Source organism: Pelodiscus sinensis, chromosome 31, assembly GCF_049634645.1.
Source record: "Pelodiscus sinensis isolate JC-2024 chromosome 31, ASM4963464v1, whole genome shotgun sequence".
Taxonomy (NCBI): Eukaryota; Metazoa; Chordata; order Testudines; family Trionychidae; genus Pelodiscus; species Pelodiscus sinensis.
In genome coordinates this window covers 5,340,571-5,366,931 of record NC_134741.1, presented here as the reverse complement: position 1 = coordinate 5,366,931, position 26,361 = coordinate 5,340,571, and the positions used below count along the sequence as shown (strand labels likewise).

At 52.6% G+C, this 26,361-nt stretch overlaps 1 protein-coding gene and 9 non-coding genes across 10 annotated transcripts in view; 6 read left to right on the top strand and 4 right to left on the bottom strand.

The window, feature by feature from the left end:
• LOC142821592 (uncharacterized) overlaps nt 1–26,361 on the top strand; it is a 361,188-nt gene that overhangs the window by 244,176 nt on the left and 90,651 nt on the right. The window lies entirely within an intron of this gene.
• On the top strand, nt 1,864–1,935 carry TRNAG-UCC (transfer RNA glycine (anticodon UCC)). Its single transcript has one exon. It is a non-coding gene; the product is annotated as a tRNA-Gly (tRNA).
• TRNAA-AGC (transfer RNA alanine (anticodon AGC)) lies at nt 5,482–5,554 on the top strand. Its single transcript has one exon. It is a non-coding gene; the product is annotated as a tRNA-Ala (tRNA).
• Nucleotides 6,893–6,965, bottom strand: TRNAK-CUU (transfer RNA lysine (anticodon CUU)). Its single transcript has one exon. It is a non-coding gene; the product is annotated as a tRNA-Lys (tRNA).
• Nucleotides 9,117–9,190, top strand: TRNAT-UGU (transfer RNA threonine (anticodon UGU)). The gene has a single exon. It is a non-coding gene; the product is annotated as a tRNA-Thr (tRNA).
• On the bottom strand, nt 12,879–12,960 carry TRNAS-GCU (transfer RNA serine (anticodon GCU)). Its single transcript has one exon. It is a non-coding gene; the product is annotated as a tRNA-Ser (tRNA).
• On the bottom strand, nt 14,113–14,185 carry TRNAK-CUU (transfer RNA lysine (anticodon CUU)). The gene has a single exon. It is a non-coding gene; the product is annotated as a tRNA-Lys (tRNA).
• On the top strand, nt 18,573–18,646 carry TRNAT-AGU (transfer RNA threonine (anticodon AGU)). Its single transcript has one exon. It is a non-coding gene; the product is annotated as a tRNA-Thr (tRNA).
• Nucleotides 20,583–20,664, bottom strand: TRNAS-AGA (transfer RNA serine (anticodon AGA)). The gene has a single exon. It is a non-coding gene; the product is annotated as a tRNA-Ser (tRNA).
• Nucleotides 24,775–24,847, top strand: TRNAC-GCA (transfer RNA cysteine (anticodon GCA)). The gene has a single exon. It is a non-coding gene; the product is annotated as a tRNA-Cys (tRNA).

Below are 26,361 nucleotides of genomic sequence, written 5' to 3'. Positions count from 1 at the left end.
CTCTTTTGTTTTCTTTTCTGCTGTGAGACATTGGGACAGTTGGCCAGGGCGTCCCGCAGTTGCCATCTCCCTCTATGCAGGTGCTGTCCAGAGCCCCGACTAGCAAACGCTGACACTGCTGTTAGGTCCAGACCAGAGGGGAGTTTTTAAGGGTTATTTCGGAAGAAGGGTTTTCTCCCCAAATAACTGCATCTAAACGGTGTTTTTTATTTCAAAATAAAGTATTTTGAAACAGCACCCGGACACGATTATGCAAATGTAGCGCAGGATATTTAAATCCCGGTTTCATTTACAATTTTGAATGTCTCCATTTGCATCCCTCTCCTGAAGGAGACTGCAAGTGTCGACATGTCCTGGGTGTTGCAACCTCCCAGCACTCACCTGATGTTCCCTCCCCGCTGCCTGAAGACGTTTGGGAGTCCTCCTGCATCTCCTGGTGGTGCAGGTCATCAGCGTTGTCATCCTGAAGCTGCAGCTGCCCATGTGTCTCTATCCCAGACTCCACAACTATCCCTGGAGACAGGGGCTCCCCACACCCCGGGATTCGGTCCAGTTCCTCACAGTATGCACAGTGCTGCGGTGCTTCCCCAGAGCGGGACCTGCCCTTACGGGCCCTCACATACCCCTCCCGCAATTCGTTGACCTTGGGTCTGACTTGGTCTAGGATGCAGGAGGGGGGAGGTGGCCTTACTCTGCAAGGCCATCAGCCATTGGGCCATATGTTAGATAATTTCATGGAGGTTAGGTCCATAAAAGGCTAGTAGCCAGGGGATAAAATGGTGTCCCTGGCCTCTGTTTGTCAGAGGCTGGAGACGGATGGCAGGAGACAAATTGCTTGATCATTGTCTTCGGTCCACCCCCTCCGGGGCACCTGGTGCTGGCCACTGTCGGCAGACAGGACACTGGGCTAGATGGACCTTTGGTCTGACCCAGTACGGCCGTTCTGATGTTCATATGTTCACAAATGTCCACATTCCTCCACCTGGACTGCCGGGCCTGCAGAGACTCCCCCTCGGATCACAGCTCCAAGAGGGTCTTTATCTCTGGACGAGACACTGACAGTGCCCAGTGTTTCTGCCCCTTGCTTGGTCCTGTGACCAGGGCTGGATTAAGGCCTGGGCTAGCCGGGCAGCCGCCCTTTATAGCTGCCATCAGGTGCCGCGTGCCCGGCTCCCGGATTGCGGGCTGCAGTAGCTCCCAGCAGCCACCCTGGAGCGGCTGCCCGGGGGGAGGGGGCATGCTAACCCCCGCAGCACCGGTCAGCAGCGCCTTTCTCCCCATGGCTGCAGGTGGTAGCCGGGGTGGGTCAGGCACGTGCATCCTGCCACCGCCAGCTCCGCGCATGCACCCTCCCCCAACCCGGGGCACAATTGAACTGTCGGCCCGGGGCACCGGAATGGCTCGGTCCGGCCCTGCCTGTGAAGTGTCCCTGGAGGAGTCTCTGGGGGTTGTGCCTGTGACATGGCTCTCGGGAAGGCAGAAGTGCTCCATCTTAGGCGAAGGACCCAGAAACAACACTTTACAGCAACAAACACAAGGACGGCTCTTGGTCCTCATCCCTGAGCCACACAGAGTATCCAGAAGCCACTTCCCCACCTCTCCCTTGGCTGCTCTAGAGCTTAGCCCAAAGTCTGATAAACTCTACTCTCCCACCCAACAACCTCAGGGACTCCTCTTTCGCCCGGTTCCTCACACCACGGAGAGTGCAGGGCAGCCACTACCCCAGCGTCACCACTCCTGATCTTTGTCTAATGGCCAAGAAGTTATGCTTTACCCAAATCACACAGGAACCCTCTCACCCCCGGCTAACCTCATGGCAGACGTGGGTTTCCCTCACTAATTTTGCCATGTCTTTACAGGCAGGCATTGGTGGTATAGTGGTGAGCATAGCTGCCTTCCAACCAGTTGACCTGGGTTTAATTCCCAGCTAATGCAATGTAAACAGGGAGCATCAAAGCTCCTTGCTGAGTTTTTACTTCAACCCTGAAAAAACAGGCACAAATGGGTCCTGCAGCTGCCACTGACGGCTCTTCATCCTCTCCAAGAGCATGCACAATAATGCAGTTCCTCCCACACATACACCTGCGGCGATTCCTTGATCTTGGCTCTGACTTGGTCTAGGATGCGGAGGTAGGAGGGAGGTGGCCTTTCTTTGCTAGACCATTGGCCATTCGGTCATAAATGTCCACATTCCTCTGCATGGACTGCAGAGACTCCTCCTCGGACCACAGCTCCAAGACGGTCTGTATCTGTGTCCCAGACAATGACAGTGCCTGGCGTTTGCTGCCCCTTGCTTGATTTGATTCCCAGCCAATGCAAGGTGGGAAGGGAACAGGCAGCCTTCTGGGGGAGATCTTATTTAACCATGAGCAACAGGCGCAAGTGGGTCCCACAGCCAAGGGCTCCCTCTCACGGCTTTTCGTGGGGAGCAGCTCAAACAAAACTAATTCAGCTGTTGTGGGGTCTGCATGGGGCTTGTACCCGTGACATGGGCATTATTAGCATCAAGCGCTAAACAGCTGAGCCAGCAGGCCCATGAGTAGCCCCACAATAGAGGGAAGAGAAGAGTTTTCCCTGCTATTGGGGAAAGCCGGCCAGGTCAAAGGCCTTTCAGCCACTCAGTCTGGAGCCTCCTCCTACCAATTTTCTGGACTGTTTCCTGAAAAGTTCTCAGCCTTTTGCCTGTTTCTGCTTCCCTGTGCATAGCAGGCAGCTAAAGTAGAGGGGCTGGGGTACAACAGTCACCACAGCAAATATATCTGTGGCCAGCACAAGGATTGAACCCGTGCCCTTGGTATTACTAGTATCATGCACCAACCAACCAAAACATGGCTTCCAAATAGCCCTTTCAGAAAGGCACGTCCGGCAGCTGAAGGGCTGTCTCTGCAGCTGCCAATGGCTCTTCTCTGACAGGGCCACTAGCGATTCACTGTGACGTGGGCTGGCTCATCCAGCTGGTTTGAGGGTTGGTCAAGGTGGCTGGCGGCTGGCATGGCGCACTGAGACCCAGGGCAAAGAGGCAGCTGGAATCTCTTGCTGCCAGCACCTTGCCTCCCAGCTTCTTCCCTGTTGGCAGCAGCCGCAGCGCCTTTCAGCCACAGGGTCAGCCCAGGAAGGGAGGCAGGAATGGGGCCAAGTAGGGAGTCAGGCTGAGGGGGGCAGGCAAAACTCATCTTGCCTTCAAGGGCCATGGCAACAGCTTCTCTCTTGTGCGCTGATGCGGAGAAAAACACCCTGAGCAGGACCATAAAGACCAATTTAAAAGAGAATTTAGATGGGGGCACCAAGGGGGCAAGAGTCAGAGACTGGCAGCTTCTGGGACACAGGAGAGGCCTCCCCTGGCCACCCATGGAACTGCGGGTTCAGGAAAAGGCTGATTGGGGAGGAGTGTTGGGAAGAAGGAAACCACAAGCCTGGAGCAGGTGCAGAGGCTGCTGTCACTGGCACTGGCAAGGCAGGGCTCTGACTGCAATTGCTGGGACAGGAGAGACAGCACCACACGCCCTTGTGATTCCCTGGGGGTGTCCGTGCTCAGAGAGCCTGAGGGTGCAACCTCTGCAGCTCCTGCAGCCATGGAGAGTGAGGGTCTGTGGGCATCAGGTGCTTCTCACTTGTGGTTTCCTTCTTCCCAACACTCCTCCCCAATCAGCCTTTTCCTGAACCCGCAGTTCCACGGGTGGCTAGAGGAGGCCTCTTCTGTACCCCAGAAGGACATAGGAAAATGCAAGCACGGGCTGCAATAAGACACCACCTGGCATAGAACCCAGGACCTTCTGTTTACAAAACAAGCACTTTAGCCAGCTGAGCCATGCTGCCCTTCTCAGGGTGTTGGGTGAATCTCCTTTATGGTCCCAGACAACACCTTTGACTCCCAAAATGCAGCAATTTCCTTCCAGCCCTGGCAGTGTCTGCGGCTGAGTTGCACAAAGGAAGATACAAGATCGCTGGGGGGGTCTTTGCCGGATGAACGTGCCTGAGGAAAGACGCCGGAAGCGCAACAGACACACAAAAGGGGATGAGGGACAGTTTGAGTCACACACACGGCAGGGGCCACAGCACAGCCAGGGACCTTATCCACTCACAGAGCTTCACAGCTTCTCCACCCCCCAAACTCCACCAGGCAAACTGCCCCATGGGCCTCGCCCGCACCATGCTCAGGGCCTGGGGATTGTCTGTCAGTTTGCCAGACCAAATAACTAGCCCCCCCCCCGCTCTGGAGTCTCTGCCTCTCATGGGCCTTCTCATCCTCAGGCTCCTCTTTGTCTCCAGACAGACCCTGCTACAGCCACCTCCATCTGGCTGTCACTCCTGGGCCTTCTAGAGCAGAATGTGCCCCTTCATTCCAACACCTGGGCTTTTAGCAACCAGATCTGCACCTAACACCAGCACTTGCTAGTGAGGGGTCTGAACAGTTTCTGTAGAGAAGGAGACAGCAACTGCCAATCATCCTTGCCAACTGCTTCAGAGAGCAGAGGAACTGTTTGTCAGTGAAAGGAAACTGTCACCCCAGCTGGAACTTGAACCCACAATCCCTAACTCAGGAACCCAGTGCCTTGTCCATTAGGCCCATGCAGCACACAGAAAAAATTGCCAGGGAAAGAAATTCACCTTCCTAAATGGCCCTTCTTCAACTTTTAGCTCCTGATTAAGCCCCTGTGAAGAAGCCAGATACACAGGAAGGACTGATCACACCCCTCTGAAAATCAGCTTTCCATGGGTATCGGTAGCTGGCTCCGAGTCATGGGCCCTGACGTCTCGTCTCCCTCCCGAAACCAGGGAAGTGTCTCCCACAGGTGCAGCCTCCTGAGGCTCTATGGCCGTGTCTGTACAGCAGGACAGCAACACTCACAGGCCCCAATATGTCCCCCTGAGCAGCCTCTGATGTTCCCTGCTTGAACCCCAGAACCAGCCCTGGAAGAGGGGGAGCAGCTCACACAGGCCAAGGGTCTGGCCAGGGGCAGGACATGAGCCCTGGAAGGCAGCAGTGATGTCACAAGGGCCTTGTGCAGCACCTCAGCTCATTGGCCGGGAGGCAGTGACCTCACAGAGCAACCTTGGCAACAGCCAGGTGGGACAGGCTGCAGGGCTGGGGCATCTCAGAGACCCCCATGGCCTGGCTGCCTGGAATCTCCTTTGGGAGGTTTCCCCTGAGCCTCAGTCCTGGCTGAAGCCTGGCTACAGAGAGAAGAGGCCAATGCAAACAGCTCTATGGAAAGCGGGAGTCAGTACATGGGTGGGTTGAGCAGGGAGCTGGGGGCAGAGTTCAGCTCTAACTCACTAGGGGTGTTTCCCATAGTTCAAAATAATCAATGCACCTATTTTGAAATAGCTTATTTTGCAATTTGGGGCTGGCTACACAGCACTTACTTCAAAATAAATCACAAGTGGCCCTTTCCGAAAGAAGCCTTGGGCATCTGCAGGAACCTTGTGGGCTCTGGAACAATGTGTGTGGGGCAGGAGAGCTTTCTTTTTGTACCAGTAGGGGAATTAGCTCAAGTGGTAGAGCGCTCGCTTAGCATGCGAGAGGCAGTGGGATCGATGCCCACATTCTCCAACTGCAGCTCAGTTCTTATCCCTTACTTTAAGGGTCAGGGGCTCAGTGGCCGCCTCCCTCTTCCTACCTGCTCTCCCAAAAGAGACAGAGTTGGCTCCCCCTTTCTTTCCCCCCAGCAATTGCCATGCTGCAAAGCAGAGAGTGGAGATTTCAGACTCAACTAGCCAGCAGGCTCTGGGGTGCAATGGAAAGCATGTTGGACTTCTAAGCTGTAGTGGTTAACCTGAGCCCAGCAAGACATTCAAAGGCTGTTGGTTCAAGTCCCAGCAGAGTCATTTTAGCTGCTTTCTCATTTCCAGGGCACCTTTTACAGACCAGGCAGACCCCAGTTCCCAGCAGACCCCAGTGAGGGTGGAGGGGAAGGGCTGGTTCTTGGGGCTGGGCTGAGGGTGGTTCTGAAAGGCTGCAGGTGCTGTTAGACTGTTTTGTCCCTCCCTGTCTCCTACTAGTTCTGAGCAACACTCAGGCGGTGTCCACTTTGCACTGCTCTTCTGCAAAAACCTACGCAAATTTCAAAACCCAATTTGTGCAGCTTTTTCTTCTGCTTTTTTTGGAAGAAGCTTTTCTGACATTTGGCCTGTGGACACTGGGCAAGTCACACAAGGGAGGCAGCAGGAAGAGACGGCCCAATACACCAGCCTGCCAGGGCAGGGGAGGCCAAGCCTCCAGTAGCTGCCTGGCCTGATTCATCTCCCTTCCCCAGGCTGACAGCAAGGGGCATTCTCAGCTGATGTCACTCCCCTGTCACGTGGGTGTTGGGCTCATGAACAGGCTAGTAAGCAGCAGCTGCACTTACCTGGGAACCCAGGGGAGCAGCAACAAGAGCAGAGCCTGTCTTTCAACCAGGGACCTTTTGCATGTTAGGCAACAGCAAAAATCACTACCCCACAGAAACACACTTTGGCTTTGGGGGAACTTGTCTGACTGTTCTGTTACTCAGTCCTTCTAACACCCTGCTCTGCCGGGGAGGGGAATGCACCTTGTGAACACTCCACCTCTTGTTCTCAGGGAAGCCACTAACCCGAGCTGCCAGCTCCTCATTTCCTCACCAGCCCCTTGAGATTTGTAGCTCAAAGCTGGAGCTGCTGTGGAAGGAGGTGAAGCTACAGAAGCTGACAGGGGAAAATCAGCGGGCGGAGGGTTATTTTTTCTCCTCCCTGGGCTGATGTGGAGAAGAAAATCCTCTTCCCTTCTCCTCAGAAAATGGAACTTGCAGCTTGTTTTTTCTCTGCTTCTACTAAAGCTGGACTCCAGGACTAGACTTTTTCTTTCTAAAACCCTGGTGAAAGCTGAGAGTGAATTGTTTGTAGGCTGAGAATGTGAGTTAAAGAAGGGCATCGCCCAGCATGGGGATTGAACCCATAACCATGAAATTAAGAGTCTTATGCTCTACCAATAGAGCTAGCCAGGCTGTGTGCAACAGCTTTCCTAATATGCCATCATAGGGTAACAGGAACCGAGCATTCTCAAGTGCCCGACTCTAGGCTCTTTATTGGCCCTAACGGGGGGTTCTGGTCTGTGGGGAGGTTTGAGCACAAATCCCCCTCCTGACACACCCACGTCTTTCCCCACCAGGAACGGCCCCATTTCCATCTCTCCAGCGACAGGAGAAGGGGATGGTTTCAGGATTTCTTTTACCGTTGCAACAAGGGGAGATGGAGGAAAATCAACCCCCTTTGAAAGCTTTGCTCTTCTGACACCAAGTGTGACAGGAGGGTGACATGCCATGCTGACCGCCAGCAACCATAACCAAACCTCTGAGAAGGAAAATGTATTTTGTTAAAAGGAACAATGTGAAGTGTGTATGCAACTGACTGAACGTGACCTTGCGTTGTGTGTGAGAGATAGTGAACCTACTAAAACCAGCCTGATCTAGCTTTTCTGCTGCAAGGATGAGACTAACACTCATGTAACTAAGTTTATCTCTGCATATTGAGATAAAAGTAGCTTTAAGCATTAAGCCCATTGTAACGCTGTCACTAGCTTATGTAATGTCTATTCTATTTTGTGTGCAGCCATGAATGTATATAAGGTTTCCACGGACACTTGATTTTGGAAGTCTTCCTTTTGAAACGTCCCACAGCTCTTAATAAAAGTGTTTCTCTCCTTCCAACCCTGAGTCTGGATTGCCGTGATACCTCAAACCAGCTGGACTAGCCAGCCCACATCACAGCAAGTCGCTAGTGGCCCCTCAGAGAAGAGCCATTGGCAGCTGCAGTCATCCCTGCAGCTGCCAGAGGTGCCTTTCTGAAAGGGCTGTTTGTAAGCTCATTTCCAGCAGGCCAGCTAGCTCCGTTGGTTAGAGCGCTAAGGTCATGGGTTCAAGCCCCATGCTGGCCACAGAGATGTTTGCTGTGGTGATTGTCGCTGCCTGCTATGGACAGGGAAGCAGAGACAGGCAAGAGGCTAAGACATTTGCAGGAAGCAGGGCAGAGAGTTGGTAGGAGAAGGCTCTAGCTTGCACAGCTCCATGGGCTAAAAGAGCCTTCACCTGGCCTGCTTTCCCTAATGGTAGGGGGAAAACTCTTCTCTTCCCCCCCCATTGTCCCAAATGGGGTGACCTGATGCCCAAATTCCTGCTGCAGCAGTGGTTGACCCAAGGCTCCCTGCAGGGTGCAGGTTCCTCAAGCCACAGAGGGAGGCTCCATTTGTCCAGGAGTCCTGGAGCAAGTGCCCAGCACACAGAGCTGCTGCTGCTGGTCACCTGCGTCAGTGGCCAAGTGTGGTTGGTTCTTGCGCAAGAAGCGACCAGCGTAGACAGAGCCTTTATGTGCAGAGCCGTTCTCCTGCTTATTGTCACAGGGGTTTCTTGTGCATGAAGGAGCAGGAAGGAGCAGTCTGATAGTCCACGCTTAGCCTCATTTGCATATTGCTTGCACAAGAGCCTGTCTGTCAGTGTAAACATGGCCCCTCTGCTTTCTGGCTAAGCTTAAAAAATGTTTCTGTGAAGCAGGGAGATTCTAGCCCCTTCCCAGGCAAGTGAGTCTGAATCCTGCATCAGGACCTCAGTTGGACCGGCTGGTGAGATGTTGGTTTGCTGCAAATCCTTGGTAACGCCAGTGTTTGGCTTCCTTGGCTGTGTCTACGCTGAGCATTGCTGAGCAATAAGATATACAAATGAGGTGTGGGGATGAATATTGCCTGTATTTATATGTGAACAAAAAATTTACTTGCTCTTTGGCCAACTCAGATTGCTACAGGGCAAAGGAATTCTCTCTTAATTCTGTGCCCTCAGGAAGGGACCAACCCAAAGGAGGCTGGGCCCCCACCTGGGGTCTCCAACCCAAACTGTGAGACCCAAGGGCTTACAATCCAGACGATTAGTGTTTGCTGCACTTATCCCTCCCCCCAGCAATGCTAAATCTCAAGACCAACTCCACAGTCCCAGCAGCTGGGGGAGATGTGCATGTCAGAGCCTCTGCCCACTGAGCTGTAGCTTTCTGTGCCCAGGGAGCCAGACACTGCCAGGACAGGAGGGAAATGGGGATTGGCTGCACTTTGGGAGTCAAAGGTGTTGTCTGGGACCATAGAATAGAACAGTTTTAGGTGCTGGCCTGCAGAGGGCACCATGGCTTAGCTGGCTAAAGCACCTGCTTTGTAAACAAGAGATCCTGGGTTCAACTCCCAGTGGTGCCTTGCTGTGGCCTTTGCTCACATTTTCCTATGTGCTTCTGGGACACAGATGAGGCCTCCCCTGGCCACCCATGGAACTGCTGGTTCAGGAAAGGCTGATTGCAGAGGCTTGTTAGAGAGGAGGAAACCTGGAGCGGGTGCAGAGATGACTGGCACTGGCCAGGCAGGGCTCTGACTCCCACTGTAAGTCCCTGGGTACCACACACTGGCCAGTGAGTCCTGCTCCCTGGTTGTCCCAGTGCTCTGGCTGTGAGAGACGTGCCTGTAACTCCCTGCTGGGAGTGTGGGCCCTGCCCTGCCTGGTGTGGTAGGGGACAAACACAGGCTGCTTGACAAGGGCTCTGACACTCCAGCATCGGGGTCGTCCAGCCTGTCAGACGGATTCAGACCAGGCTGGTCGGAGCCTCTCGCGCTCGCCAAGGGGGATTCTGCACTTGCTGCCTTGGGAGCCAGGGTCACATAGCAGAGCTCCCCCAGAGCCGTCCCACAGTGCCGCCAGCCCAGCCCCAGCCACTCTCCCTGCCCTCAGAACATGGCTGTGTTTTATCCTTCCCCTTCAGTGACAACTGCCCATTCCCCACCAGCCCCAGAACCTGTGGGACCCGCTCCCTTCCCCACGAGCAGTGAACACAAGTGTGGCTCCCTGCGGAGGCTGCGGCTGTGGGAACAAGCCCCTGGCTTTGGGAGGGAGATGAGATGTCAACATGTTGAGTTTCACCCATGGCTAGTGTGGGGTGACCCACACTCTGGGGGCAGCTGGAGGTGCGTCCTGAGAGCTGATTTTCAGAGGGGTATGATCAGCCCTCCCTGTGTTTCTGGCTCCTTCCAAGGGCTTGAATCTGGCACCTAAAATTGAGGAACGTGCATTTGGAAGAGGGAATTTCTGTCTCTTTCTCATCCTTGGTGTCCCCCAGTAGCCTAATGGAAAAAGCAGTGGGTTCAAGTCCTATTTGGGTTGACAGTTGTGATGTTTCCCTGTAGATGTAGAGTCTCTTTGGCTTCCTCTTTGCCATGTTATCTGTGAGATGTTTCAATACAGGGCCAGTGTCCTCAGGAATTGCCATTTTCCCTGGGCCAGGACCCCTCAGGAGCAGACAGTGACACTGGTGTTAGGCGCAGACAGGAGGAGAGTGTTTCCTAAAAGCTGAGCTGTGCACAGTGAGGTCACTTGCAGAGATGCTGACGCTGGCGTCTCTGTCTGCACCTTGGCACCTGTTACCCATCGGTATCTGCCACGTCTCAACCCCCTGCCAGCGCCCAGACAGAAGGCCAGTGCACATGGAGCCAGCGACTGTAGTGAGGGATGCGGCTGCAGCACAATTCCAGGCCTGGGGCACATTGAACAACTGTTTGAAATATTTTTAAAACAAAAAATATGAAAAACTTTAGGCTCCATCGACACTGCAGGGTTCTTGCCCAAGAACTGTTTTGGGCAAAAGTTTTTGTCCAAGAGCACATCCACACTGCTAGTCGCTTCATCCCCAAAACAAGGCAAGATAGCTTAGTTGTTTGAATGTTAGTTTACTAAATCCAGGGTAATGAGCTCAATCCTTGAGGTAACCATTTAAAGATCTGGGGCAAAATTGTCAGGGATGGTTCTTGGATCTTCCATGAGCACAGGGACAGGACTAGCTGACCTCTCAAGGCTCCTTCCAGCTCTATGAGGTGGTTTATCTCCTTATAAAGATCATGCATGGACAATCTCTTGTGCAAGAAAGCTCTAATGGCTGTTTTAGCCATCTTTTCCAATGGTTTACTGCACATTTTCTTGTGCAAGAATGCACATGCAGGGTAGACACTCCGCTAGTTTTTGCACAAGAACAGCCATTCTTGTGCAAAAAGCCCACAGCAGAGACCATAGACATGCAGTGTGAAAAACCTCACAACAACAAGCCCACCCCAGCAGGTCCTATTGAGATTTGAATTCTAATTGCAGAATCCAAAGTCGGGAGAGCTGCCCCTTACACCATGGGACCAACAGGATACAACATGTGGGGGTACCTGGGATACTCAGTTTTCTGGCTGGCCTCTGCACTTCTGGTTTCCCTCCTGCTGCTTCATCTCTCTGGCTATGACTACACGGCTCATTTATTTTGGAATAAGCTGATCTTGAATAGTGATTACAAAATAGCTTATTTCGAACTAGCACGTCTACACTGCAGGGAAACCTCAGAATAGTCTGAGGCAGGCTCCCCAGTGTAGATGAGCTGTCTCGATTTAGAGCCCTGGGAAGAATAACTCAGAATGGCCCCGGGGAGGGGATAGTTCAAACTAGCAGCAGTGGCGCAGCTACACGGGCCTTATTTTGAAACAGCTAATTTGGAACAGGTGTTATTCTTCATAGAATGAGGTTTGCAGAAGTCGGAATAAGCCGTCTGTTACTTCAGAATTATTTCAAAATAACGGAATTGCTGTGTAGACTCTTGCATTGTTGTTGTGGAATAACGGCCATTGTTCCAAAAGAACTTTTGTGTGTGGACAGAACCTGCACAGCCCAAGAAATGTGATTGGCAGCTCCTGCCCACAATTCTTTTGTCAATTGCAGTGCAGGGCTCTGAAGACATAGACCCAAGATAACGAGCTTGGTTGCTTTCTGCTAAGGCCAGGCTGGAGGGAAAAGAATCCCTCCTTCAATCCAGAGTTGAACCAGCAACCTAAGGATCACTTGCCAAACACACACTAAAGTCCTCTGCTCGGCCAGCTGAGCTATTGAAGGTGCCTGCATAGTGTTAGTTTTTCCAGGTTGTCACAAGTCCCAGGACAACTTTTCCTCCAAGTAGATGGCATTGCTGATGAGGGGCAGAGGAGCACAGGGGCTGTCACAGGTACTTCACATGCAGACAGACCCCCTGAGTGAAACCTGAGCTAGATCCATCCATGTCACAGCAAAAGGAAGAAAGCTGGGTTCTTCTCATGTGTCTTCATTGTTCCAGAGTCTCTAGGGGTGTGGCACCGACACCTTTTGTGCTGGCCGTAATGTTTTTCCTTTATTTAAAATGAAGTTTGATCAACTAACATGAGACAGTTCAAACGCTTAATCTTTTAATGATTTAAGTTAAAATTTTCTCCCCAGCTGCAGCCCTAGCAAAATGGCTGGGGTGTGATTATGTCATTAGTGGCGAGTATCCATTAGTAATCAAGAGTCCATGGAAAGGTTTGGGGAGGGCAGGGGCTCAGCAAAGGGGTGGGGTGTTGGGGAAGTGACGGGATAGATCCTGGCTTGCCCTGACATTTAAAAGGTGCCCTTGGGGGCACGTGGCACCCTGAGCAGCCTCTGTTGTTCCCTGTGTGAGCCCCAGAACCAGCCCTGAGTGACGGGGGCAGAGGGGGAGCAGCTCACACATGCCAAGGGGCTGGCCAGGGGCAGGACATGAGCCTGCAAGGCAGCAGTGACATCACAAGGAACTTTTGCAGCACCTCAGCTCATTGGCTGGGAGACAGTGACCTCACAGAGGGTCCATGGCAACAGCCAGGTGGGACAGGCTGCAGGGCTGGGGCATCTCAGAGACCCCCATGGCCTGGCTGCCTGGAATCTCCTTTGTGAGGTTTCCCCCTGAGGGCAGAAGGGATTGAGGGTCCCATCTGGGAGTGTCTCTGTGGAGATTTCCCCTTTCCCCAGGCTGCAGTGGGAGGGGCTGGCACTGAACTGAAGAGAGAGCTGGGAGAAGCAAGAGGAAGGGCTGCAAACATCCGACGAGAATGGGATTCGAACCCATGCGTGCAGAGCACAATAGATTAGCAGTCCATCGCCTTAACCACTCGGCCACCTCATCTGAGCTGTAGTGCTTTGTTACCAATTACCCAAAGCCAGCACTGCCAGGAACCTTTGTGCCACTCGCTGGCTGGCCAGGGACACCCAGGGTAGGAAGGTTTTGGCTTTTCACAATGTTCTCTGGGCTGTTGTACAAAGCTCAGTGCTCGTAACAAACCCAAACAACCCCTGACTACATCTACGCTGCAGGCTTCTTACACAAGAACTGTTTTGTGCAAGAGTTCCTGCGCAAAATGTCTTGTGCAAGAGCACGTCCACTCTGCCATGTGCTTTTCTGCAAGAATGTCCGTGGCAGTGTGCACGCTCTCTTGTGCAAGGAAGCTCTGATGGCCATTTTAGCCATAGGGATTTCTTGCACAAAAAAACCCTGTTGCCCATTCATACTACCATCTTGTGCACGAGCTCATGCACAAGAGGGTTTATTCCTCATGGGGAGAGGAATAACTCTTCCCCAAGAAGCCCTTTTCCGTCATTTTGCTGTAAATTTACTTGCACAAGAACGCACGCACAGTGTAGATGTTCCTCAAGTGTATGCACAAGAACAGCCATTCTTGAGCAAGAAGCCTGCAGTGTAGATGTAGCCCCTGGGTGCCCAGAGAGGGGCTGTCTAGTCACAGTCTGGCTCGGCGCGCGCTCTGCAATGGGAAGATGTCCACGGAGCAGGCAGATGGCAGCGGCACACGGCTCTGGTGGGCCCAGCATCCAGAGGAGTGTTTCCGATATGAGTGTTTACTGACAGTGTCCGTCTCTGGTCTGATTTCACAGTGTGGTGAGACACTGGCACCCACAGCAGCATGGATGGGGTGGCTGGCGGGAGGCCGGTAGGAGCAGCGGCAAGTGGCCAACAGAGAGGGTGAGCCTCATTTGCATATCTAATGAGCCACCATTGTTGTGGAAGAGGATCTTGCGCCAGAAGGTGCAGGGGACAATCAGCAGGCGGAGGGTTATTTTTTCTCCCCCCTGGGCTGATGTGGCTAGAACTGAGGAGAAGAAAATCCTCTTCCCTTCTCCTCAGAAGATGGAAATTGCAGTTGGTTCTCTCTCTGGTTCTACTAAAGCTGGACCCCAAGACTAGACTTTTTCTTTCTAAAACCCTGATGAAAACTGAGAACCAATTGCTCACAGGCTGAGAAAGTGAGTTAAGGAAGGGCACCGCCCAGCATAGGGCTTGAACCCATGACTCTGAGATTAAGAGTCTCATGCTCTACCAACTGAGCTAGCCAGGCTCTGTGTGAAATAGTTCCTACTATCCCATCACAGCATAACAGGAGCCAAGTGTTCTCCACTGCCTGACTCAAGGCTCTTTCTTGCCCCTAATGTGGGGTTCTGGTCTGTGGAGAGGTTTGAACTCGAACCCCACTCCCGACACACCCACTTCTTTCCCCACAAGGAACGGCCCCATTTCCATCTCTCCAGGGACAGGAGAAGGGCTCTGGCCTGTTCTCTGCAAAATGCTCAGCCTGTTTCATTTTCTGCAGGAACGAGTGGGATCCATGCGCCCTGTTCCCCAGTGAGAGGTGTGTGTCCTCTCCCCCCTTTCCACAGACACAGCAGGCCAGGGGGCTATGAGCCTCCAGAGGCCCCTTCCTACTTGGCCTCCCACAAAGCTGGGGTGAAAAGCTGCTAGACACCAGCCCTCCTGGGCCAAGCCATGGCAGAGGTAGCAGGATTCACTCCCATCTTCTCCTGCCTGCACCCTAGTGCTGAGGGGCCGGCCCCTATCCTGCTGCCCCAACTCTTATTCCCACAATGCACTTTGTGCAGGGGCCGTTGGTCTTTGTGCCAAGGTGCGTGGCTGGGAGCCAGGACTCAGGACCCTTCCCCCAATCCTCCCTCTGGCCCACTCACACTGTCTGGCTGCCTCCAGCACAGGCTGAGCTCAGGGGTCAGGTGGGTGACCTGCCCTGCAGCTGTGATGGCATCAGGCCCTTCCCGCCTGCCTGCTCAGTCTGGAGATGGAGCTCCAATGGCCTCAGACACCCAGCAAGAGGAACAAAACTCTCTTTATTCAACCTCAGGTGATAGAAGCCAAAATACCTGAACCTTGTAACAACCACCTGAGTCTTAGTAGGTCCCACTGAGATTTGAACTCACATTGCAGGATTCAAAGTCCTGCATGCTGCCCCTTACACCATAGGACATGTGCTGTGAAAGTGCAGTGGGCACCTCTGACTCTCAGCTCTCAGGCTGGCCTCTGCTCTCCTGGCTCCCTCCAGCTGCTTCATCTCCCAGGACTCCCTGTGAGAAATGTGTCACTTTCACCCCTGGGAGCAGCTCAGCCAGGCAAAGGGGCTGCCTGGGGCAGGACATTAGCCCTGGAGGGCAGGGGTGGGTGTGGCAGTGACATCACAAGGGCCTTTTGCAGCCCCTCAGCTTATTGGCTAATGGAGGTTGGGAGGTGATGACCTCACAGAGAGTCCATGACAGTGGCCAGGTGGGACAGGCTGCAGGGCAGGGGCCATCTCAGAGACACCCCCCCCTCCATGGCTTTGCTGCAGGGAGTCTCCTTGAGAGTTGCCCTTGTGGCCTTTTCAGAGCCTTCTCCTTTCCCACGACTAACTGACCTAGATGACAGACGTCGCTGTGGAGAAGGGAAGAGTCTCCAATAAGGCCTCAGTAAAAGCGGCAGGGGAATTAGCTCAAGTGGTAGAGCGCTTACTTAGCATGCGAGAAGCAGTGGGATCGATGCCCACATTCTCCAACTGTGGCTCAGCTCTTATCCCTTATTTTCACTGTCAGGGGCTCAGTGGCCCCCTCCCTCTTCCTACCTGCTCTCCCAAAAGAGACAGACCTGGCTCCCCTTTCTTTCCCCCCAGCAATTGCCAAGCTGCAAAGCAGAGAGTGGAGATATCAGGCTCTGTGGTGCAATGGAAAGCATGTTGGACTTTTAAGCTGCAACAAAATACAGGACTATGTAGCACTTTAAAGACTAACAAGATGGTTTATTAGATGATGAGCTTTCGTGGGCCAGACCCACTTCCTCAGATCAAATCGTGGAAGAAAATTGTCACAACCATATATAGCAAAGGATACAATTAAAAAACCGAACACATATGAAAAGGACAAATCAAATTTCAGAACAGAACGGGGATACCGGGTGAATCCTCTGCTCTGGTGGGAGCAGCAGCAGGGTGGGTGAGTGCCCGGGGCAGGGGCTCCCCATTCTCCCTGGGACAGAGGCCCCTGTGGAGGCCCTGTGGGGGGAGGGTGGGGCAGGCTGTGCTGGAAGAGGCTGGGGGTGGGTGGCTGAGTGACGTGAGGATTGAAGAACAGGACCCAGAAGCCTGATGCTGAAAGTCCCCCTCAGTCTGGAGTTTCACACCCTGACTGATCAGAATAACGTGACCTCCAGTGAGATACAGCCCCACAGCCCAGCCTAGGGATGGCTCAGCCAGTGGGTTAGAAGCACCGGGACACAGAGAGACTCAGGAGCTGCTCAGAGACAAGCACTGGCAAGAAGCAGAACAATTCCCTGAGCAGATGATTGGTTCTGGCTCATTTGCTGGGACTTAAGGAGAACAACAAAGTCCTGAGTCTCTTTCCTGTGACTGGCCCCTGCTCAGCCAATCAGAACTGGGACTAGAACTGGAAGGCTGTGTCTGCACTGGTGGGCTGTGTCTACACTGGTGGGTTATTGCGCAAGACGGGCCACACTGCCCACTCGCTCTTGTGCAAGAAGTTTTATAGTAAAGTGTAGTAAGAAAGGGCTTCTTGCACAAGAGCTCTTCTCTTTTCTAGCAGGTGTAAGTCTTCTTGCACAAGAGCTCAGGACAGGGGTTTCTTGCACAATAGAGCGTCCACACTGCCATGGATGCTCTTGCACAAAAGCACAGCAGCATGGATGTGCTCTTGCACAAGAACCTGCCAGTGCAGATATAGCCCATGGGACCTTCGGAGACAAAGTCCAGTCCCGTGCCTCACAGCAGGACAAAACAGCATCCAGATCCAATGTCTCGCCAAAGAAGGGAAGTTACCAGGAGTGGGGTTTGAACCCACACAGACAAATGCTTACTAGCGCTTAAGTGCAACACCTTAACCACTTGGCCATCCTGGTGGTGCTAGGAAAAGCACACATGAGAAAGGTCTCTCCCCAAACAGCCCAGGGACTCGCTCTCAGAGCATCTGCCCGTCCCACCCCTGTACCAGGGCTTCCCACCGCGAGGACGAGAGCTGCCACCTCCCCACAGCGAGGAGGGAAGCAGGGAAAAGGGAAACCAAACGAGACAAAACCCAACGTCCCCAGGGATTCCGAGGGACAGAGGCCTGGTGAGGAAAATATGCCCCCTCCCTTCACCCAATGTTTTCCCTGCCTTGCTTTCGGCCAGCCCCCATGGATCAGGCCAGTGTTTCCAGCCTTTGTGTTTATACCATTGACAGGTAAACCCATTCACAAACCTTTGCCAGACCAGTAACATTTTATTTACATATCACTATGCATGTGCAGACTGCACTGAGCGCCGCACCGGGCTAAAATCTACTCACCACGGGCGGATAGATTGCCCTAATTGCCGAGCCCTGCATATCTGCATACACATTATGCAAATAAGTGTAAATATCTGCAGACACTGATCTGCTCACTCCCCCAACCTCGCATATGCTGGGAGCTGGGAGCAGTTTCCCTGGACCCAGGCTGGGATCAAAGCCGCCTCTGCTGGGAGCAGCCCTGGGCCAGATCCTCCTCCTACAGCCCAGGGGGGCTGCTCTCTGGGGGAGGAGAGGGGGTATCTCTTACCTGCCCCCGCAAGGGGCAGGGACTGGGCTGGGGGCACTGTCCTGGGAGAGGTTCCTACATCGCACCGGCCCTGCGGGAGATTCCCCCTCCTGGCAGGTGGCACTGGGGGAGCTCTGAGGCTCCAGGGCAAAGGCCTCCAGCCCCCCAGTCCCTGGGATTAGGAGGCCCTGGAACCAGGTCCCCTGGAGTAGCATTGTGGCCGGGGGCTCTGACCCACAACGGGGCTGGCCCCAGAGCCCAGGGCCTAAGCTTGCCCAGGCTCACGCCAAGGGGCTTTCTGTGGTGCCGGGCGGGGGAGGGAGGCCAGGCCCAGGTCGGTGGGCGAAGGGGCAGCGCCTGCCAGGGCAGCAAGGGGAGCTGCAGGGAGCAAGACGCGGCGTTTCTGCCTGGTGTCACTCAAGGGTCCTTCTGTGCATAAAGCGCCTGTGACACCCCTGTACTGCTGGGTTCTCCTGCCCCTCCTCTGGGAGGCCGTCCCCTTCGGGGGGCTCTTGCCCTGGCACTCGTCCAAGGGCCACCTGGGCAAAGCAGTCTGCTCCAGGCACCTTCTATAGCTCAGCTGGCAGAGCAGAAGCCTGTAGCTGGTGCTTGGCAAGTGCCCTTAGGTGGCTGGTTCAACTCCAGCTGAAAGGAGAGATTCTTCTTCCTCCCCCTGGCTGCAGGCCCAGCCTTAGGGCCAGGTGGCTGCCTTGGGTCTGTCCCTTTGGGGCCTGGTGCTACAATTGACAAAAAGGTTTTGGGTACCAGCTGCTGATGAAATGTCTTGGGCTGCACAGGCCATGAGTCATGGCAAGAGCTGGAGGGGAATGGCTGCATGTTGGAATGGGAAGGGGGTGTCTGGCACCATAAAGTAGAACAGTTTTAAGGTTGCTTTCAAGGAGGGCACCATGGCTTAGTTGGCTAAAGCACCTGCCTAGTAAGTAGGAGATCCTGGGTTCAACTCCCAGTGGTGCCTTGTTGCTACCCGATGTGTCTTTTCTTCCCATAATTCTTCAACATGTATCTGGAGTTGGTTTTACCTTCAGTTGAGCTTGGTGGTGCCCTCACAGTGGGAGTAGGATAGTAGGAATAGCAGGAGGTGCCCTAGAGGTTTGATTTAGTGAGGCTTAGCTAGAATTGCTAAATCAAGCTCTGGAAGATGGATTGCAGCAGTGATCTCCACCTGAGTGAAGACATGGCCTAATGGTGCAATTAGTTAGATGCCGACACTAACAGCCCCACTGCTGGTAACTCACAGAGGCTACATCTACACTAGAAGTTTTCTCCTTAAAAAAATATGTTAATGAGGGACTCAATTGCACGAGTCATGATCTCATCTGCAGATTTTCTGCCAATGGGATTGTTGTGCAAAAACAAGCAGTGAGAATATTTTTTTTGCACAAAGCCCCCATTTTTCACAAGATTCTTATGCCCCCCCAAAAGAGGTATCCTGATCTTGCAGAAAAAGGGGGTTTTGCACAAAAAGAAAACTTCCATGCTGCTTGTTTTTGCACAGCAACTCCAGCACAAAATCAGTTTGCCAGAAAATATGCAAATAAGATCATGACTCATGCAAATGAAACCCTCATTAGCACCTTTTTTGCTGAGAAAATTCGTAGTGTAGACATAGCCGGAGATTCTGGTGCTGATCATGCAATAGAAGCACATTATGTTTAAACAGCTGCCGTATGAATGTACCTGAAAGTCACAAGGATCAATGATCTGTGTGAAAGGCAGGTGGCCAGTAATTAGAGCCCCAGGTATGTTGTGTGCACAAAGGAAGGTAGGAATGTGCACCGGGCAGTCTGATAATGGTGTTTAGTGTATGTTTGTAACAGGCTCCTGCCCATCTCCGGTAGATTTGGGCAACTCCTCTACCAATTGCAATACACACTAGGCCGTTCCTCCCCAGCTGGGCGTGGTTCTTGTTCTTCTGCACAGCAAAGCCTATGGGGACCAAGGACCTGCCATTGGGCTTCCAAATCCCACCCTTGTTGAACGGATGGAAACAGAAACCAGACACACAGCGGGTTTGAGCTGGCTCCAGCCGAGGGATGGGTTTGCCTGGTTTATGGGCATTGGCACAGGACAGCAGTAAGGATTCATATTCATTTATAGAATCCAAAAAATAGAAACCTAGAATGTTATGGAATTGGAGAAATAAATGTTTCCATTGAATGATCAGTTGGATTTGAACCAAGGGTCATATAATTTGTAGTAAAACACTCTATCACTGTGCTACACTCCCCAATGTTTGCTTTGTTAGGAGGTGAAAAGGGAACAAGAGGCTTTTGTAGCCCACACACCTCAGGTGGGACGGACCCTCACTGACCCCAGATTGTGACTGGTCCTAACAAGGGATTTGCCCTGAAAGCAGCAGAACTGGGGCAGGACGGAGAGTCCTGAGATGAAGCTGCTGGAGGGAAGGCAGGAGAGCAGTGTGCCCCAGGTGCCCAAGACACCAGCTGTAGGTCCCTTACAGTGAAATATGCTGCTGCCACATTGCCCCCTCTGCCTCTCACTGACATTCATGGGTGTTTTTTTGTGCTGCCCAGTCTCTGTTCCCCACATGAACTCAGCCCCCTGGGCCTGTCTCCATCACTTCTGCCTCTGCCAGGTGAAGGGAGGCTGCTGGGCCCAGCATCTTTCTACCCAACCAGGGCCAGCTTTTGGGGAGAGCAAGTGGCCACTGGAGCTGCTTGGTCCCCTGGCTGTGTCCATGGGGAGGTGGCTCTGCTAAAAGCCAGACTGGTTTTCCTGTTGTTAGGCAGGACCCTGCAACCCATGTTCTCTCCTGCTTTTGTAGCCTCTGTTGCCTTCTGCAGGTGTCCCTTCTGATGGGACAGGCATGTTCTTCTCAGGGTCTGGGTACCATGTTGCCCTAAGAAGGAGTGTGGCCAAGACTCAGGCCTCGCTGTGAGCAGGATTTGAACCTGCACAGGGAAACCCTATTGGATTTCTAGTCCAATGCCTTAACCACTCGGCCATCACAGCTGTGAGAAAAAAAATGAGCCCGGGAAACTGGTAAATAATCTCAGTGCCCAGGCCTGACACCACCTGACCCACAGAATTCACACAGCAAACCATTTCACCGGTCATGCAGAGGGTCCTGGAAACTCTGGTCTGAGGCTGGCTTGGAGGTGAGTTCTGCTTCCAGGTCTTCTTCCTTCCTTTTCCTTCTTCCTCTTCTCTTTTCCTCTTTTCCTTCTTTGCCCTGGTCTCCTTCTTGGACCCCAGTTTATAGAGTGAAAATTGAGTCCTGCTTAACCAATTCTTTTAATATGATTTTACTAACCAAAGCTAACATACTATTATGATTTACCTAACCAATCATACTCCATCACCTTTGATTTTTCCCCAGCAAAATTAATGATACAGCAGACAGAAACAGTTACAATCCAGACAGCGATCACACAGACAAACAATAGGAAAGTGAGGACAATAATCATAGAATGCCGATTGCACAAACACAACTATTGATAAGCAGTTTTTTGCCAGACAAAATGCTGTTAACTAAGTTTTCTCTACCCACCCTGAGATCTGTTTCTTACTTGGTGACAGTAGGTGTCATTAGGATCGGACCCCCTTCTCACGGTCTAGTGTGACGCTATTTAAATGTCATTTAGATTGAATGTGACTCTATGTTTTACAGCTCATTGCTGCCGCTCTTCAGTCTGGCTACAGAAGAAGGCTTTAGTTTAGGCTCACCAAATAGTTACAAGCCTTGCAAGAGGACTATAGAAAAACCATATTGTTACAGGCACAAGGTAGCAGGACCCCAAGCACACAAAATGCAACTGCAAAGGGACACAAACCCTCAAACTTCTGATCTAAAGTCAGCTGCCTTATCCATTAGGCCACACAGTGTTAGCAATGGACAGCTTGACATGTGTAAGTAGCGAGTAGTCTAGAGAGTCCATTATTATTTTCCTTGTGTGGGGGCTTAGAAATCATGTCTGAACTGGTGAATTATTTTTAATTGGTGTAACTAAGGATTGCAGCCCAGGGATTTTTCCTGAGTCTATGTCACTTCACGGCTATCTACCACCTAGGGTATCTCTATACTGCATCTCTCTTCCACAAAAGCATGTGGAAATGAAGCGCTGATTAGCATATTGCCATGCTTTAGTTGCATAATTAATTAGGGTCCATTTTTGCACAAAAAGGAGCTGTGTAGACTGCGGCTCTTCCTGCCGCCTGCTTCCCCTGACTCCAATTTGCCCCTGGCCTCTTCACTTTACGGGCTTGCTGTTGGTCCTATGGTGTATGGGCAGCATTCAGATCTCTGAATCCTGCAATCTGAGTTCAAATTTCATTGGGACCTTTGTTGGCTGGTTGCTGCAAAACCCTCCCATTCCATGTGCTTTAGCTTCCTTGTCCTCAGGCTGGTGAGAAGAGAATTTTGTGCCTCCTGCTGGGTGTCTAATGCTCACTGGCGCTTGGTGTCTTGTCCGGCTGGCGCAGCAGGAGGCCGGGATGTGCTGGGGCCATGGAACCTACCAGCCTGGCTAGAGATGCAGGGGGCTGAGTTTGTGTTTCTCGCTGATTTTCTCATGTCTGTTCCCAGCAGCTGCCAGTCTCTGCCTAGTGCTCTGTGGCGCTAAAGGGAGGGAGTCTCAGGACTGGGCCTCAGAGAATGTGTGTTCCCTGCTTCTGAGAAAGGTGAAGAAACCTTTTCTACTCCCTGTGCTGGCTCTAGGCTGAGGAAAATCGAGTCAATGCACCTTTGTTGTGGAGCTATTGCCTTGGGCATAGGAATTGTCTGAGAGAGTGAGCAGCACAAGTGAGAGGCTAGACCAAGGTTCACTCAAGTGGTTTGTTTTTTGTGGAACTTCCCCTCCTGCAGCCTTAGAGACTCTGGAACAAAAAAGACACATGAGAAGAACCCAACTTTCTTTCCTTGTGAGCTAGCTCAGTTTTCACTCCAGGTTCTTTCTGTGTGAGAAGTACCTGTGACAACCTCTGTACTGCTGGGTTATTCTGACCCTCTTCTACGATGCCGTCCACTTGGGGTAGCATGTCCCCTGACACTTGTAGAAGGACCTGCCTGGACAAACCAACATTTCTCAGATCCCTTTTGCTAGCTCAGCTGGTAGTGTGGAAGGCTGTAGTGTGTGCTTGGTAAGTCATCCTTAGGTTGCTTGTTTGTCTCTGGCTTGAAGAAGAGAGTCTTTTCCCTAGAGCCCACCCTTAGCACAAGCTGGTTCCCTTGAGTCCATGTTTTCAGAGCCCTGCACTCAATTGACAATAAGATTGTGGGTACCAGTTGCCAATCACGTTTCTTGGGCTGCACAGGCCTTGAGATGCTGGAGGGAAATGGGGAATGGCTGCACTTTGGAATTTAAAGATGTTATCTGCAACCATAAATTCGAACAGTTTTAGAGACACTTTTCTTTTTTCAGAAGAGGCTTTTCCAACATTTGGCCCATCTACACGGACCCAAATGTGGGGAAAACCTCCTCTTTCAGAAGAGCCCTTATTCCTAATAAAATGAGGAATACAGGCCTTCTGAAAAAACATGCCCATTTTTTTGGAAAGTGATCCAAAAAAGGGGACCGATTCCCTGGATGCGGCAGAGTTTTTCCAGGATACCTCTTGTATCCTGGAAAAACTCAGTAATATAAACCTAGCTAAGTAGGGCACCATGGCTCATCTGGCTAAAACACCTTCCTCATATATGGGAAATCCTGGATTCAACTCCCCTTGATGCCTTGTTGTAGTCTTTGCTCACATTTTCCTATGTCCTTCTGGAACACAGAAGAGGCCTCCCCTGATCACCCACGAAACTACTGGTTCAGGAAAAGGCTGATTGGAGAGGAACGTTGGGAAGAAGGAAACCACAAGGCTGGAACTGGTGCAGAGGTTGCTGTGACAGGCACTAGCAAGACAGGGCTCTGACTCCCACTCTGAACCCCTGGGTACCGCAAACTGGCCACTGAGTCCTGCTCTATGGTCGTCCCAGTGCTCTGGGAGCAAGCGATGTGCCTATAACTCCCTGCCTCCCCCCACCCAAGGGGTGGTGCCCAATAGAACAGTCCCTGTAAGAAATGTGTCACTTTCACCCCTGGGAGCAGCTCAGCCATGCAAAGGGGCTGCCTGGGGCAGGACATTAGCCCTGGAGGGCAGGGGTGGGTGTGGCTGTGACATCACAAGGGCCTTTTGCAGCCCCTCAGCTTATTGGCTAAAGGAGGTTGGGAGGCGATGACCTCACAGAGAGTCCATGACAATGGCCAGGTGGGACAGGCTGCAGGGCAGGGGCCATCTCAGAGACCCCCCCATGGCTTTGCTGCAGGGAGTCTCCTTGAGAGTTGCCCTTGAGGCCTTTTTGGAGCCTTCTCCTTTCCCACGACTAACTGACCTAGAAGGCCGACGTCTCTGTGGAGAAGGGAAGAGCCTCCAAGAAGGCCCCTTCTGGTATAGCAGAGGAATCAGCTCAAGTGGTAGAGCGCTTTCTATGCATGTGAGTGGTAATGGGATTGGTGTCTGCATTCTCCAATTAAGGAAGAAATCCCAATTCTTCTTTTTATCGGCAGAGCCAGCCAGGGGGCTAAGTGGCTCCAGTAGCCCCCCTCTCCCTCTGCTTTGTACTTGCTCTCCCCAAAAGCCAGCCACGTTGGGGCAGAGAGCTGCTGGACACCAGCTCTCCTGGGCCAGGAAGTGGCAGGAGCACTGGAGACAGGTTGCAGGTGGGGCAGAATTAGCTCCACTGGAAAAGTGCTACCTTTGTGCATGAGAAGTATCAGGATTCACTCCCATCTTCTTCCACCGGCTCCTTGGTTCTGAGGGGCCAGCCCCTTTCCTGCTGCCCCAACTTTTATTCCCGCAATGCTCCTTACACCATGGTACCTACAGCTGAGACCCAAAGTGGCGCCTGGGTGTCTCAGCTCTCAGGCTGGCCTCTGTTCTCCTGGCTTCTCTCCATCCCCTTCATTGCTCAGGACTCTCTGTCCTGCCGCATCTCCGCTGCTTTCAGGGCAAACCCCTTGTTAGGACCAGTCACAATCTGGGGTCAGTGAGGGTCCATCCCATCTGAGATGTGTGTTACATGAAAGCCTCTTGTTCCCTGCCCAGTTCCCAAGACTGGTTGCAGATGCTTGTTTTCATGGGGGTGTAGCTCAGTGGTAGAGTGTTTGACTGCAGATCAAGTGGTTCCTTGGTTCAAATCCAAGTGCCCCCTTAGTGAAATTTCTTTCTATTGGCAATATTTTCCTTTCCACTTCCATCACACTCTGGCTTTACATTGCTTGACATTCTTGACATTAATAAGAATCCTTAATGGAGAGCTACTCAACCTTGGAAGGCCCGGGGGCCACAATGAATGGCATTTAACCAGGATGGACAGGACAGGTGTCCCTAGCTGGTGTATTCCAGAAGCTGGGAATGGGCGATGGGAGGGATCATGTAATAATTATCTTTACTGAGGATTCCCTTGGGAGAATGAAATTGGGTGCTGTCCTGAAACAGGATCCTGGGCTAGTTGGACAACTGACATGGCCCAGTCTGGTTGCTTTGATGTTCTGTTTGGCTGTTCTTGTCCCCTCTGGGCAAGGGAGAATAGACCCTCCCCTCCGCCCCCTGCATCCTGAAGTGGACAGAAAATGACCTGTGAAAGGCTAGTGTATGTGAACAAAGTAGGTTGCTTCAGGTGTCCCTGGTGGTCTAGTGTTTAGGATCCAGCACTTTCACTGCTGTGGTCTATGTTCAATTCCCAGTCAGGGAAACCAGCCTGAAGTTTCACAGGACCACTTCCTAGTCATTTTCCTCACCTCATTACCACATGTTACAGTAGCTGTGACCCAAGAGGTTACTTCAGGCTCCTTCCCACCTCTCCCTCACTGCTCAGACAGCACTTGCCATTCTCAGAAGGGGCAGAGCTAGGTGACTCTAACTGCCCCTCTCCTCTCCTGCATGGGCAGTGCTACAGGAAGCCCTGTGGCACACACAGCACTAGCCTGGTGGGGAAAGCACTGGGGGCTGGCAGTGGATGGAGTCGTGGTTCGCATGGCAGCCAGACAAGCAGTTAGGCTGGGTTTGTGGATGTTCTTTACTGCTGCCCTGTCTCTGTTCTCTGACTCGCCCCTTTCCCGTCCTGCCCTGCTCTGACTTCTGCCTGGCTGCCTCCCGCACAGGCGGAGCTCAGGGGCCGGGCTGGTGACCTGCTCCACCAACACCTCCATCACTCAGTGCATCCCAGGGAGCTGAGCGATTGTGCCCTTGAGTGGCATTCTCAGCCAGCCAATCAGCTTTGTGAGGAGGATCATGGAGGCGGAGCAAAGAGCTCTCTTGTTAGGCCAGCAAGGAAGCAGCCAAGGCCCCACCCCCAGGGAGCCAGCTAGAGACCATGTGGAGGGAGCCGCTGCCTCTCCCCTGTGTAGCAGGCACTTTCCCAGGAGGCAACTCTGCCCCTTGGGGCCTGTCTCCACTGCTTCTGTCACTGCCAGGCAATGGGAGGCTGAGTCCCAGCAGCTTCCTACCCCAGCGTGGCTGGCCTTTGGGGAGACAAAGTAGGAAGAGGGAGGGGCTATTGGACACATTTAGCCCCCTGGCTGGCTCTACCTGTGAGAAGAAAAACAGGGACTGTTCCCATTAATGGAGAATGTGGGCATTGATCACACTGATTCTTGCATGCTAAAGAAGCACTCTACCACTTGAGCTAATTCCCCTACTCTAGCTACAGGGCCCCTCTTGGAA